This window comes from Magnolia sinica, chromosome 4 (genome assembly GCF_029962835.1).
Source record: "Magnolia sinica isolate HGM2019 chromosome 4, MsV1, whole genome shotgun sequence".
Classification (NCBI taxonomy): domain Eukaryota; kingdom Viridiplantae; phylum Streptophyta; class Magnoliopsida; order Magnoliales; family Magnoliaceae; genus Magnolia; species Magnolia sinica.
Window position 1 is genome coordinate 75,571,510 of NC_080576.1, and position 13,251 is coordinate 75,584,760.

Sequence of the window (13,251 nt, forward strand, 5' to 3'; positions counted from 1 at the left end):
AAAAATTTTGATTACTTTTCCCTTTTGAGTTCAAAGTTTCTCCTCTCACAAACTTGGGAGAAGTGTTCTTCTGTTTAAGAGGAATATTCTTATCGTAGCCCAAACCGGATCGGTCGCCATATTTTCTTGATCCGAATAAAAGTTTTCTAACTTTGAATCACCTTGGGCATATCTCCATGTATCCTTTAAACTCAAAAGAAAAGAGACTTCAAGTTTAAGTTTTTCATTTTCAGATTTCAGATTTCAGATTTTCAATCTGGAAGGTTTTGAATTCCAAATCGCATTTGCGTTTTTCAAAACAATCTGAAATATGAGATTTTTCTAAAACAAGAGACTCAAAATTTTCTTTAAGCTTTGAAAATTTTTCTTTTTGAAGTTTAAGTTTCACAGCAATTTTACAACTTTCCTTTTATAGAGCATTATAAGCATCTTGAAGATCATTTTCATTTTCACATTCACTGTTCAGATTTTCTTCACTTGTTGAATCATTATCTGAGAATGTAAATTTGGCTAGAGTCATAAGGGCTTTAACTTCACTGCCCGACTCAGTTTCAGAATCTTCTGAATCAGAAGATGCTTTAGAATCAGAGGATTCATCCCAAGTAGCCAACATACTCTTCTTTTTGGGTTTGTCCTTTTTAGGACACTCGTTTGCTAAATGCCCATATTCTTGGCAGTTGTAACATTGACTATCTTTTAAAGATTTTCAAGTCTTAGATTTAGATTTAGATCTTTTCTTATCATTTGCTTTTTGAAAATCAACCCTCTTTTTACTTTTGAAAATTTTGTAAAACTTGTTCGCTAAAAGGGCCATATCGTCTTCAGAATTTTCTAAATCTGAATTGTTTTCTTGAGAAACATTTTTAGAAGACTTAAGGGCAATAGATTTTCCTTTAAGAGCTTTAAAATTTAACTTGTAGGTTTGTAAAGACCCAACTAATTCTTCTACCCTCATAGTATCTGTATCACAAAGTTCCTGGATCGCAGTTACCTTAGAATTAAACCGTTCAGGAAGTGAGCGTAGTATTTTTACACACACTTTACTTTCTGGGATTTTATCTCCAAGACCCCACATAGAGTTCACAATGTCATTTAATCTAGTGTAGAAGTCCATAAACTTTTCATTTTCTTCCATATGTATTTCCTCAAATTGGGTTGTGAGGATTTGGACTTTAGATTTCTTGACAATTGATATACCCTTGTGTGTCATTTCTAAAATATCCCAAGCTTGCTTTGCAGAATCACAGGATATAATTCTTTTGAATTCATCCGGTGATAGTGTGTTTTCGATTGCATTTAGTACTTTTGCATTTGCACTACTCTCACTTTTTTGAAGTGTGATCCATGAGAAATAAGGTGTTACTCTCATTGATTTTGAACCATCGATCCCGGTTACTTCAATGGTAGGAGGGGTCCATTCATTCATTGTGGCTAGCCACACACTTTCATCCATGGATTTAAGGAAGATCCTCATCCTAGCTTTTCAATAGGCATAATTGGTACCATCAAAAGGTGGAGGCCTAGTGACTAAAAGGCTATCAAAATTTGACATCTTATATATAGCTTAAATCAGTTAGCTCAGGAAATAAATCCAAATAACAAGAATTAAAACGAGCTATTAGGCTCTTATACCACTTAAAATGGCCAAGCTATATGTCCTAAAGGGGGGGTGAATAGGACAATGCTAAATTTAAACAATAACAACGGAATATAAATGAATAAAAGATAGCACTATTAATAAATCACTATATTAGAATGTAAAGCAACCTTAAAAAGAGACATTGATATCAATGTTGTTCTAAGGACAACCTTACACCATAAAAACCAAAGGTTTATGGCAGGACAACCTTATTTCTAGAACAAATTGAATATCAAAAACTCAAACAGAAAGGAAACAAATGAAATAGCAAGAAATAAATTCTAAACTATTACAACATTCCCCACAATGCTTGAAATGTAAATATTACAACATTCACATTCACATATACATCCCACAAATCTGAATGATCAAAGATAGAAAATATAAATCACACATCCACAAAACACAAAGAGTTATAGTGGTTCGCCTGTGTGTACACCAACTGTTAAAAAACAGCCACACAGATTGCTACTCCACTCCTAATATCCTCACACAGGGGATATTAGCGTTCACTATCAAAATAGGTTTTCACAGGTTCACCCAAAACCTTCACAATTGTGTCTTTTTAGAAAAGGGCTTACACAATTCAAAAACCCTCACTTCTGAGTTTTCTAGCTCTCCTCAGATAACCAACACAATGAGATTTTTCTGGCTTAATCTCAAAGAAAACCAAAATGGAAACTTACATACATATAAAATACCTGGATTTCTCCTTTTGTTGCAGCCCGGAAGAACCAATCGAAGTAGAAGATCGAATGTAGAAGTTCAAAGTCCAATACTCACTTTAAAATGGTTCTAGGTTCTAATTGATTTTAAATTAAACCGGTTGGGCTAACTATATGTGATTTTGATTCCAAGAAAAAGGAATATCACAATTCCTCTTTTCAATTAAGATTGGAATGTAGAAACAAAATCAAAGTAATAAAGCTAATAAAAGAGAATATAAATTATACACAAAGTAGCTTAAAATGAACACAAACTTATCTAAGAGTGATCCCTTGATTTTACTTGAATTGAGTTATCAATCTCTGAAATTCATGCTCTATTTATAGTTGCAGAAACTCGGCTACGACTGGTCCTGAGGAGGCTACGACTGGTCCTGGAGACACTACGACTGGTCGTAGGAGAAACGGATTTTTGAATTTTTGAGCGCGATCGGATAAAACCATTCTACGACTGGTCGTAGGGTGTCTACAACTGGTCGTAGGCCCTCTACTACTGGTCATAGCATACCCACGACTGGTCGTAGGACTCAAAGATTGGTTATTATAGTTTGAGTCGTAGAACTAGGACTAGTCGTAGGACGAGTCGACACTATTCACACGACCGTCGAACAGAGTCCAGGACTGGTCGTGGACGAATAGAAAATTCTGAAAAATTACAACCAACTTAGGACTGGTCTAGAAATTTCTTGGACTGGTCCAGACAATGCTAGGACTAGTCGAACAAGGTTCAAGACTAGTCTTAGAACAGTCCAATTCCATGTAAAATGATTCAATTGAATTATGTATTCAAAATGACCTACCCTAAGGACAATCTAAGGTCAATCATACCTTGAAAGTGAGATATGAACATCGAGACTTCATATCTTCAGATGATATCACTTCTACTGTTATAGCTTGTACTTGCATTCTTCTGTAGTAGCTTATACTTGCATTTCTTGAAGTAGTTTGAAGTAGTTCTTCGTTCTTGACTTGAAGTAATGTGCTTAGAGCGGTGATGCAATGTCTTGAACATTTATAACAATGAACTACGCAAGACATAGATTGTGGTTTTGGCACCATAAAATTTGACAACCAAAGGAGCATAAAACCATAGCACTTACAGTCTACTCCACTCCCGGTAGACGCACTCAACCCTTGAGTGTGCCGAATTTCACTAAGGAGGTTTCACAGCGGTTCAGCTCAAACCTAAAGTTTTAAATCAGGTTCACCTTCAACCTTTACAACCTACACCGAGGCTGACTGTTTAGGCTCCCTGAGAAAGGGTCAACACATAACACCCGATTTTAGGCACACTGGCCAAGGATCCACACAAGGAACCTCTGTTTCACTAAGGAGGTTTCACAGCGGTTCAGCTCAAACCTAAGGTTTTAAATCAGGTTCACCTTCAACCTTTACAACCTACACCGAGGCTGACTGTTTATGCTCCCTGAGCAAGGATCAACACATAGCACTCGATTTTAGGCACACTGCCAAGGATCCACACAAGGAACCTCTGTTTATGCTCCCACGAGCAAGAGTCAACACAACGCACCCAGTTTTAGGCATACTGACCAAGGATCCACACAAGGATATAATTCTTTTGAATTCATCCGGTGATAGTGTGTTTTCGATTGCATTTAGTACTTTTGCATTTGCACTACTCTCACTTTTTTAAAGTGTGATCCATGAGAAATAAGGTGTTACTCTCATTGATTTTGAACCATCGATCCCGGTTACTTCAATGGTAGGAGGGGTCCATTCATTCATTGTGGCTAGCCACACACTTTCATCCATGGATTTAAGGAAGATCCTCATCCTAGCTTTTCAATAGGCATAATTGGTGCCATCAAAAGGTGGAGGCCTAGTGACTAAAAGGCTATCAAAATTTGACATCTTATATATAGCTTAAATCAGTTAGCTCAGGAAATAAATCCAAATAACAAGAATTAAAACGAGCTATTAGGCTCTTATACCACTTAAAATGGCCAAGCTATATGTCCTAAAGGGGGGGTGAATAGGACAATGCTAAATTTAAACAATAACAACGGAATATAAATGAATAAAAGATAGCACTATTAATAAATCACTATATTAGAATGTAAAGCAACCTCAAAAAGAGAGATTGATATCAATGTTGTTCTAAGGACAACCTTACACCATAAAAACCAAAGGTTTATGGCAGGACAACCTTATTTCTAGAACAAATTGAATATCAAAAACTAAAACAGAAAGGAAACAAATGAAATAGCAAGAAATAAATTCTAAACTATTACAACATTCCCCACAATGCTTGAAATGTAAATATTACAACATTCACATTCACATATACATCCTACAAATCTGAATGATCAAAGGTAGAAAATATAAATCACACATCCACAAAATACAAAGAGTTATAGTGGTTCGCCTGTGTGTACACCAACTGTTAAAAAACAGCCGCACAGATTGCTACTCCACTCCTAATATCCTCACACAGGGGATATTAGCGTTCACTATCAAGATAGGTTTTCACAGGTTCACCCAAAACCTTCACAATTCTGTCTTTTTAGAAAAGGGCTTACACAATTCAAAAACCCTCACTTCTGAGTTTTCTAGCTCTCCTCAGATAACCAACACAATGAGATTTTTCTGGCTTAATCTCAAAGAAAACCAAAATGGAAACTTACATACATATAAAATACCTGGATTTCTCCTTTTGTTGCAGCCCGGAAGAACCAATCGAAGTAGAAGATCGAATGTAGAAGTTCAAAGTCCAATACTCACTTTAAAATGGTTCTAGGTTCTAATTGATTTTAAATTAAACCGGTTGGGCTAACTATATGTGATTTTGATTCCAAGAAAAAGGAATATCACAATTCCTCTTTTCAATTAAGATTGGAATGTAGAAACAAAATCAAAGTAATAAAGCTAACAAAAGAGAATACAAATTATGCACAAAGTAGCTTAAAATGAACACAAACTTATCTAAGAGTGATCCCTTGATTTTACTTGAATTGAGTTATCAATCTCTGAAATTCATGCTCTATTTATAGTTGCAGAAACTCGGCTACGACTGGTCCTGAGGAGGCTACGACTGGTCCTGGAGACACTACGACTGGTCGTAGGAGAAACGGATTTTTGAATTTTTGAGCGCGATCGGATAAAACCATTCTACGACTGGTCGTAGGGTGTCTACAACTGGTCGTAGGCCCTCTACTACTGGTCATAGCATACCCATGACTGGTCGTAGGACTCAAAGATTGGTTGTTGTAGTTTGAGTCGTAGAACTAGGACTAGTCATAGGACGAGTCGACACTATTCACACAACCGGTCGAACAGAGTCCAGGACTGGTCGTGGACGAACAGAAAATTCAGAAAAATTACAACCAACTTAGGATTGGTCTTGGAATTTCTTGGACTGGTCGAGGTAGTGCTAGGACTAGTCGAACAAGGTTCAGGACTAGTCTTAGAACAATCCAATTCCATGTAAAATGATTCAATTGAATTATGTATTCAAAATGACCTACCCTAAGGACAATCTAAGGTCAATCATACCTTGAAAGTGAGATATGAACATCGAGACTTCATATCTTCAGATGATATCACTTCTACTGTTATAGCTTGTACTTGCATTCTTCTGTAGTAGCTTATACTTGCATTTCTTGAAGTAGTTTGAAGTAGTTCTTCGTTCTTGACTTGAAGTAATGTGCTTAGAGCGGTGATGCAATGTCTTGAACATTTATAACAATGAACTACGCAAGACATATATTGTGGTTTTGGCACCATAAAATTTGACAACCAGAGGAGCATAAAACCATAGCACTTACAGTCTACTCCACTCCCGGTAGACGCACTCAACCCTTGAGTGTGCCGAATTTCACTAAGGAGGTTTCACAGCGGTTCAGCTCAAACCTAAAGTTTTAAATCAGGTTCACCTTCAACCTTTACAACCTACACCGAGGCTGACTGTTTAGGCTCCCTGAGAAAGGGTCAACACATAACACCCGATTTTAGGCACACTGGCCAAGGATCCACACAAGGAACCTCTGTTTCACTAAGGAGGTTTCACAGCGGTTCAGCTCAAACCTAAGGTTTTAAATCAGGTTCACCTTCAACCTTTACAACCTACACCGAGGCTGACTGTTTAGGCTCCCTGAGAAAGGGTCAACACATAACACCCGATTTTAGGCACACTGGCCAAGGATCCACACAAGGAACCTCTGTTTATGCTCCCACGAGCAAGAGTCAACACAACGCACCCAGTTTTAGGCATACTGACCAAGGATCCACACAAGGAACCCAACTGTTTATGCTCTCCACAGAGCAAGGGTCAACACAACGCACCCACCACGTACACTCTCGCCAGAGGCCTCCTACGAGGGCTTGTAAGGGTGAGAAACATCTTAGACCCAATCCTAAAAAGGAATAATCACAAGTGTCCTCTGGACTCTAATAACTTACAAATAAGTGGATGAGTCTCATTCAGCACATTGACGAAGATCTCCTCCTTGTTGATGAAAAATCTTCCGCATCCTTGATCCGCAACACAAATGATGTACCAATACACGGCTTCGGGTTGGGTCAAGGTCAAGACGGAATCCTACTCTATTAAATATTTTCCTATAAGGAAGATAGAGTGATTCTAGTCATCTATGCATTCAAGGCATCCCAACTTAATGATTTGTCATTAAGGTAGTAGCTGGAGGATCCTAGAATGCGGAAGTTCATTCCCCAATCCACTCTATTGAATATCAATGATGAGGGCGGATTGGAGGATGAACTTCCATGAGGAAAAGGGCTTTGGGTATATAATCTAAGGTAAAACACTCAAAAGCACTCTCCTCTTTCTCTACCAGCAACAATAAACAAGTTCTCTTTATATAGGCAAAAGATTTCAACGGATATAAACTGGTCATATTTATGATAGAGTTCGATATCATCGAGCAGGGTCGATATCATCAAGCGTATACTCTCGATTGCATCGACTTGCCGCTCGATGACACAAACTCAAATGTCATACGCTTTTAAACCATTTTGCCAGCTGGTCGATGGAATCGAAACACATGTCGATGTCATCGGATTTCAAACTCTGATATCATCGATGAGAGGTTCGATTCATCGACACTTTGAAAAATGAGAGAGACTTGCTATGAAATATTTTAGGTTTACAAGGATAATCGAGGGATCATCGGAATTTGAATGTCGATGATGTCAATAACTGTGTCGAGGCATCGATAAATCCAAGGGATTTTCGTTTAAGCTTGCTGGACAGTTTCTATCCATGTTCGATGCCATCGAAACCGTACCGATATCATCGATATTTGAATATCAATTCTATCGAGTGACCCTCGATCATAAATAAACTACCCAGAAATAATTGCTGGAAGACTAGGAGCCGATGATCAATAACATCGCGGGCCTTCCGATATCATCGAGATTTGAATTTCAATGGTATCGAGAAGGGTTTCGATATATAAATGCACATGTGATTTTCTTAAGTAAAAATAGGGGCACCGGAGATCTGTCTGTCGATATTATCGAGTCACCTTCGATGAACTCGAGATTCAAATATCAATAGGTATATCGATACATTGATAAATTCGTCCAGAGATATATGTGGTTGCTGGATGTAATTTGTCCTCATTTCGATGATATCATTTAAGCATCGAGGACATCGACAACACGGGTCGATCATATCGAGATGTGTATCGATAAAATTGACAAAGCAAGAAAACTTAAAGAATTTTCTGATTTTTGAAAAAAATTTCTTAACTTAAAAACCCTATGATGTTCTAGTTTGTTTTAAGGGTTTTATATACCTAGTGTGTTGGGACATGGGATATGAGGCTTGGATTTACCTGTGGTGAGCTTACACACATCCGTTTGAGGTAGACGCTTTGAATTGATCTTCCTATGAGGCTCTATAGTCTAGCTAACTCAACATCAAAGTATAGGAACTAGCTTGCTGCGGTCATCCCTCGGGCGCCGGGGTGGCTTCCGCCAAGTTCAGAGGTGGCTGCTGATTCTACTATGCCTTCATCCGACTGATTTCATCCTGCAGCATCCGGACTTCGTTTTACAGCGCCTTGTATTTCCCTCCTCGACTTCGAGTCCGTTGGGACAGCCTGATTGGAGCCAACTTGGTATGTCGTAGTGAAGAGGACTAATGTTGCCTGCTAAGTTCGGGCTCTACTGTCATCGCCTTTTTCTTTTCTCTTGCCATTTCTGATAAGCTTCTTAGCTTTTTGTTAGCGTTTCCCACAGACGGCGCCAAAAAATGTTGACGTCAAAATCTGAACCACCCTCCACTCAATGATGCAACCCCGCGATGATCCTTGGTCCTGCACAGAAGGGTAAGCAAAGGAGACCCTGGCTTAACCGGGGGACCCTCCAATGCCTAAGTCAAGCAAGAGAATCTGGGTCTAAGTCGAATGTAGAGAGAGTGTGCGAGATCTTACGTACCTGTAATAGTAGGGTTCCCTGGTATTTATACCTACAGGTTGGACGATCCACGTCCAATAATCTCGGCAGGATTCGCTCAATCAGTGAGATATTGTGATCGTGGGGATATTATCTGTAATCTATGGGTTCATGCTGCGTATCGTGCCTTAAGGGCACATATCCTTGGGCGAGATCTTCGGTCACATCCGCATTTGGATAGTTCCCTGGTTTGGCACTCGGAGTAATCACAGCCGGCCTCAGCCTCGGACTCATCTAAGCCGAGGCCGAGTGTTAGTAATCGGGGCTAGTCACATAGCCTTTACTTCGGCTCATGGCCTCGAAGTAAGACTGGAATGTAAATTGATCGATCTGAAACGACGGCTGGTCACTGCTCGGAGTCAGGATGGACCAAGAGAGGACTTGGCCCTGCTTCTCATTCGTACATTCCCAAGGTCTCCCCTCCGAGCTCTGAGGTTTGTAACTGGCTTGACTTGTCGGGTTGGATTTCCCACAACAAGATATAATCTCAAACTTTCATATTTGTCATTCAGCATATAAATGGAAATTATCTTTCTTGCCAGTATGTTTATAAATGTATATTGGGCATTTTATTTCCAATTTATCAGAATATTGATTTTAAATTTTAAAAAATAAAAATAAAAATCAAACTCACCAAAGGAAAAATTAGCAATACAAGGATGGATGAATACATGAGATGTGTTATTAGAGAAAATCCATCTTGGTCTCCAATGAAACAATAATCAATTAAGAAAATTGCGTGGTACCCGATAACTGATTTTATACATGAGAAGTTGGAATCAATGTAAAAGAAGAAAATTACAAGAAATGAATCAAAACTTTGAAAAAACAATACAATATCTCGTGACAGATCTACTCAAAAGTGGGTTTAGATGGAATGATGACTCGAAGTGTATCACCATAGAGCTGGTTGTTTGGAATAAGTCCATTGAGATAGGCTATTCGAAACTGTTTTTGCACAATACAATAAGCATTTTAGCCTGCAAGTATTAAATAACCTGATATTTTATAAGCAGTAATCCCCTCAGAAATGTGGAGAAGCAAAGGATTTGAGGAACACATTATTCCCCAATATAATCATCTGGAGATTATACTCAGCACCAAAAATGCTACAGACCATAAATCACGAGCATCGCCCAAGTTGTTGGGAATCCAAACATGCCCATATGCAGGCATTAGAACCATTTAAGGCAAATGGAAGTCCATATAATTATTAAGAGAGAGTGAGTTTAGAATTTTTCAGATGCGGGGACACAACAGGAATCAACAACAGGTATATCTCCTACATTTCAAGCAGGTGAGACTCCACAGGCTAGGCCATCCTCATCAAGGTCACAGAAGAAAGCTGCAGCCCAACCAGAAGTAATACACAAACTAGACTTTAACAGTTCCATAAAGGATTGCTTGCAGAGAATGGATGTCAAGAACACAATGAAAAGGTATGTGCAAGTAAGAAGCAAATGGACTTGCAAAAAAAAAAAAAAGCCCATGAAAATCACCACTCGCAGGCTATCCTGATGCAGGAGTTGATGAACATGCCACAAATCCTGAAGAAGAAATGTGGAAAATACTCGGATATCCCATTGCACATCAAAATCAAGAGCTCTTCATTCATATACAGCCAAAATTAAGACCTACATTTATGGAGAACGTTATGAGAAATTGAAGGATACACTTCTATCATCTTTTGATGTATTTTTTTATATGTTTGTCTCATGGTTATCATTTTGTTTTAAATTAAGACATGTACTTTAGACCTTATAAATGTTTGGGATTAATTAATCTGAAGTGGTTCTTAGTATTTGTAGTATCTTCCACTATCTACTTAGCTTAATTGCCTGGGCTCAATTTAGGTGTATTGGTTAACTATTTGTGGTAGCTTAATTTCTATCACCCAATGCTTGAAATCGCATCAATTTTGGGTCAAGTCTATCTTATTTGTTCATGCGGTACACATGCCACGTTGGTATTGGATACAATCACGTCCTATGAATAAATAGAGCAAAACTTCTGGATTCCATTGATTGAAAACCCCAGTTGCCAAACACAGTTAATGAATTCCACAAAATTGAAAATCTAGTTGCTAAACACAACTGAAGGTATCCAAATCGCATCAATTTCAAATCGAGGAAGAATCCAATTCCAGATTGCCAAACAACCCCTAGGACTGGTTTTCATGATTACACATGAGAACGCTTTGAAAACTCATCCCAAATGATATGCATAGACAATCTAGGCCATGCAGATTCTACATCTGACTAGTATGTATGAAGGTCAAGCAAAACATCAGACTGTTTTGCAGCTCAGGTGTGCCCCAGTGAAAATCAAGGGTGGGCGTCCCCTCCCACTTTGCTGCCGAAGTAAGAATGCAATTCCTAGTTGCCAAAAAAACCCCAAAAGGACCGGTTACCTTGAGAACCTGTGAGAACCCTTTGAAAACTCATCCCGTGTGACATGCATATGCAATCCAGACCATGCAGACTCTACATCTGACTCAGATGAAGGGTCAAGAAACATCACTGTTTTGCAACTCAGGTGGGCCCCAGTGAAAATCAAAGGTGAGCACCCCCTCCCACTTTGCTACCTAAGGGTTTCATGAGGTAACACGTCTAGTGGACAGACTGGAATGCCTAAGTCAAGCAAGAGAATCTGGGTCTAAGTCGAATGTAGAGAGAGTGTGCGAGATCTTACGTACCTGTAGTAGTAGGGTTCCCTGGTATTTATACCTACAGGTTGGACGATCCACGTCCAATAATCTCGGCAGGATTCGCTCAATCAGTGAGATATTGTGATCGTGGGGATATTATCTGTAATCTATGGGTTCATGCTGCGTATCGTGCCTTAAGGGCACATATCCTTGGGCGAGATCTTCGGTCACATCCGCATTTGGATAGTTCCCTGGTTTGGCACTCGGAGTAATCACAGCCGGCCTCAGCCTCGGACTCATCTAAGCCGAGGCCGAGTGTTAGTAATCGGGGCTAGTCACATAGCCTTTACTTCGGCTCATGGCCTCGAAGTAAGACTGGAATGTAAATTGATCGATCTGAAACGACGGCTGGTCACTGCTCGGAGTCAGGATGGACCAAGAGAGGACTTGGCCCTGCTTCTCATTCGTACATTCCCGAGGTCTCCCCTCCGAGCTCTGAGGTTTGTAACTGGCTTGACTTGTCGGGTTGGATTTCCCACAACAAGATGTAATCTCAAACTTTCATATTTGTCATTCAGCATATAAATGGAAATTATCTTTCTTGCCAGTATGTTTATAAATGTATATTGGGCATTTTATTTCCAATTTATCAGAATATTGATTTTAAATTTTAAAAAATAAAAATAAAAATCAAACTCACCAAAGGAAAAATTAGCAATACACGGATGGATGAATACATGAGATGTGTTATTAGAGAAAATCCATCTTGGTCTCCAATGAAACAATAATCAATTAAGAAAATTGCGTGGTACCCTATAACTGATTCTATACATGAAAAGTTGGAATCAATGTAAAAGAAGAAAATTACAAGAAATGAATCAAAACTTTGAAAAAACAATACAATATCTCGTGACAGATCTACTCAAAAGTGGGTTTAGATGGAATGATGACTCGAAGTGTATCACCATAGAGCTGGTTGTTTGGAATAAGTCCATTGAGATAGGCTATTCGAAACTGTTTTTGCACAATACAATAAGCATTTTAGCCTGCAAGTATTAAATAACCTGATATTTTATAAGCAGTAATCCCCTCAGAAATGTGGAGAAGCAAAGGATTTGAGGAACACATTATTCCCCAATATAATCATCTGGAGATTATACTCAGCACCAAAAATGCTACAGACCATAAATCACGAGCATCGCCCAAGTTGTTGGGAATCCAAACATGCCCATATGCAGGCATTAGAACCATTTAAGGCAAATGGAAGTCCATATAATTATTAAGAGAGAGTGAGTTTAGAATTTTTCAGATGCGGGGACACAACAGGAATCAACAACAGGTATATCTCCTACATTTCAAGCAGGTGAGACTCCACAGGCTAGGCCATCCTCATCAAGGTCACAGAAGAAAGCTGCAGCCCAACCAGAAGTAATACACAAACTAGACTTTAACAGTTCCATAAAGGATTGCTTGCAGAGAATGGATGTCAAGAACACAATGAAAAGGTATGTGCAAGTAAGAAGCAAATGGACTTGCAAAAAAAAAAAAAAGCCCATGAAAATCACCACTCGCAGGCTATCCTGATGCAGGAGTTGATGAACATGCCACAAATCCTGAAGAAGAAATGTGGAAAATACTCGGATATCCCATTGCACATCAAAATCAAGAGCTCTTCATTCATATACAGCCAAAATTAAGACCTACATTTATGGAGAACGTTATGAGAAATTGAAGGATACACTTCTATCATCTTTTGATGTGTTTTTTTATATGTTTGTCTCATGGTTATCATTTTGTTTTAA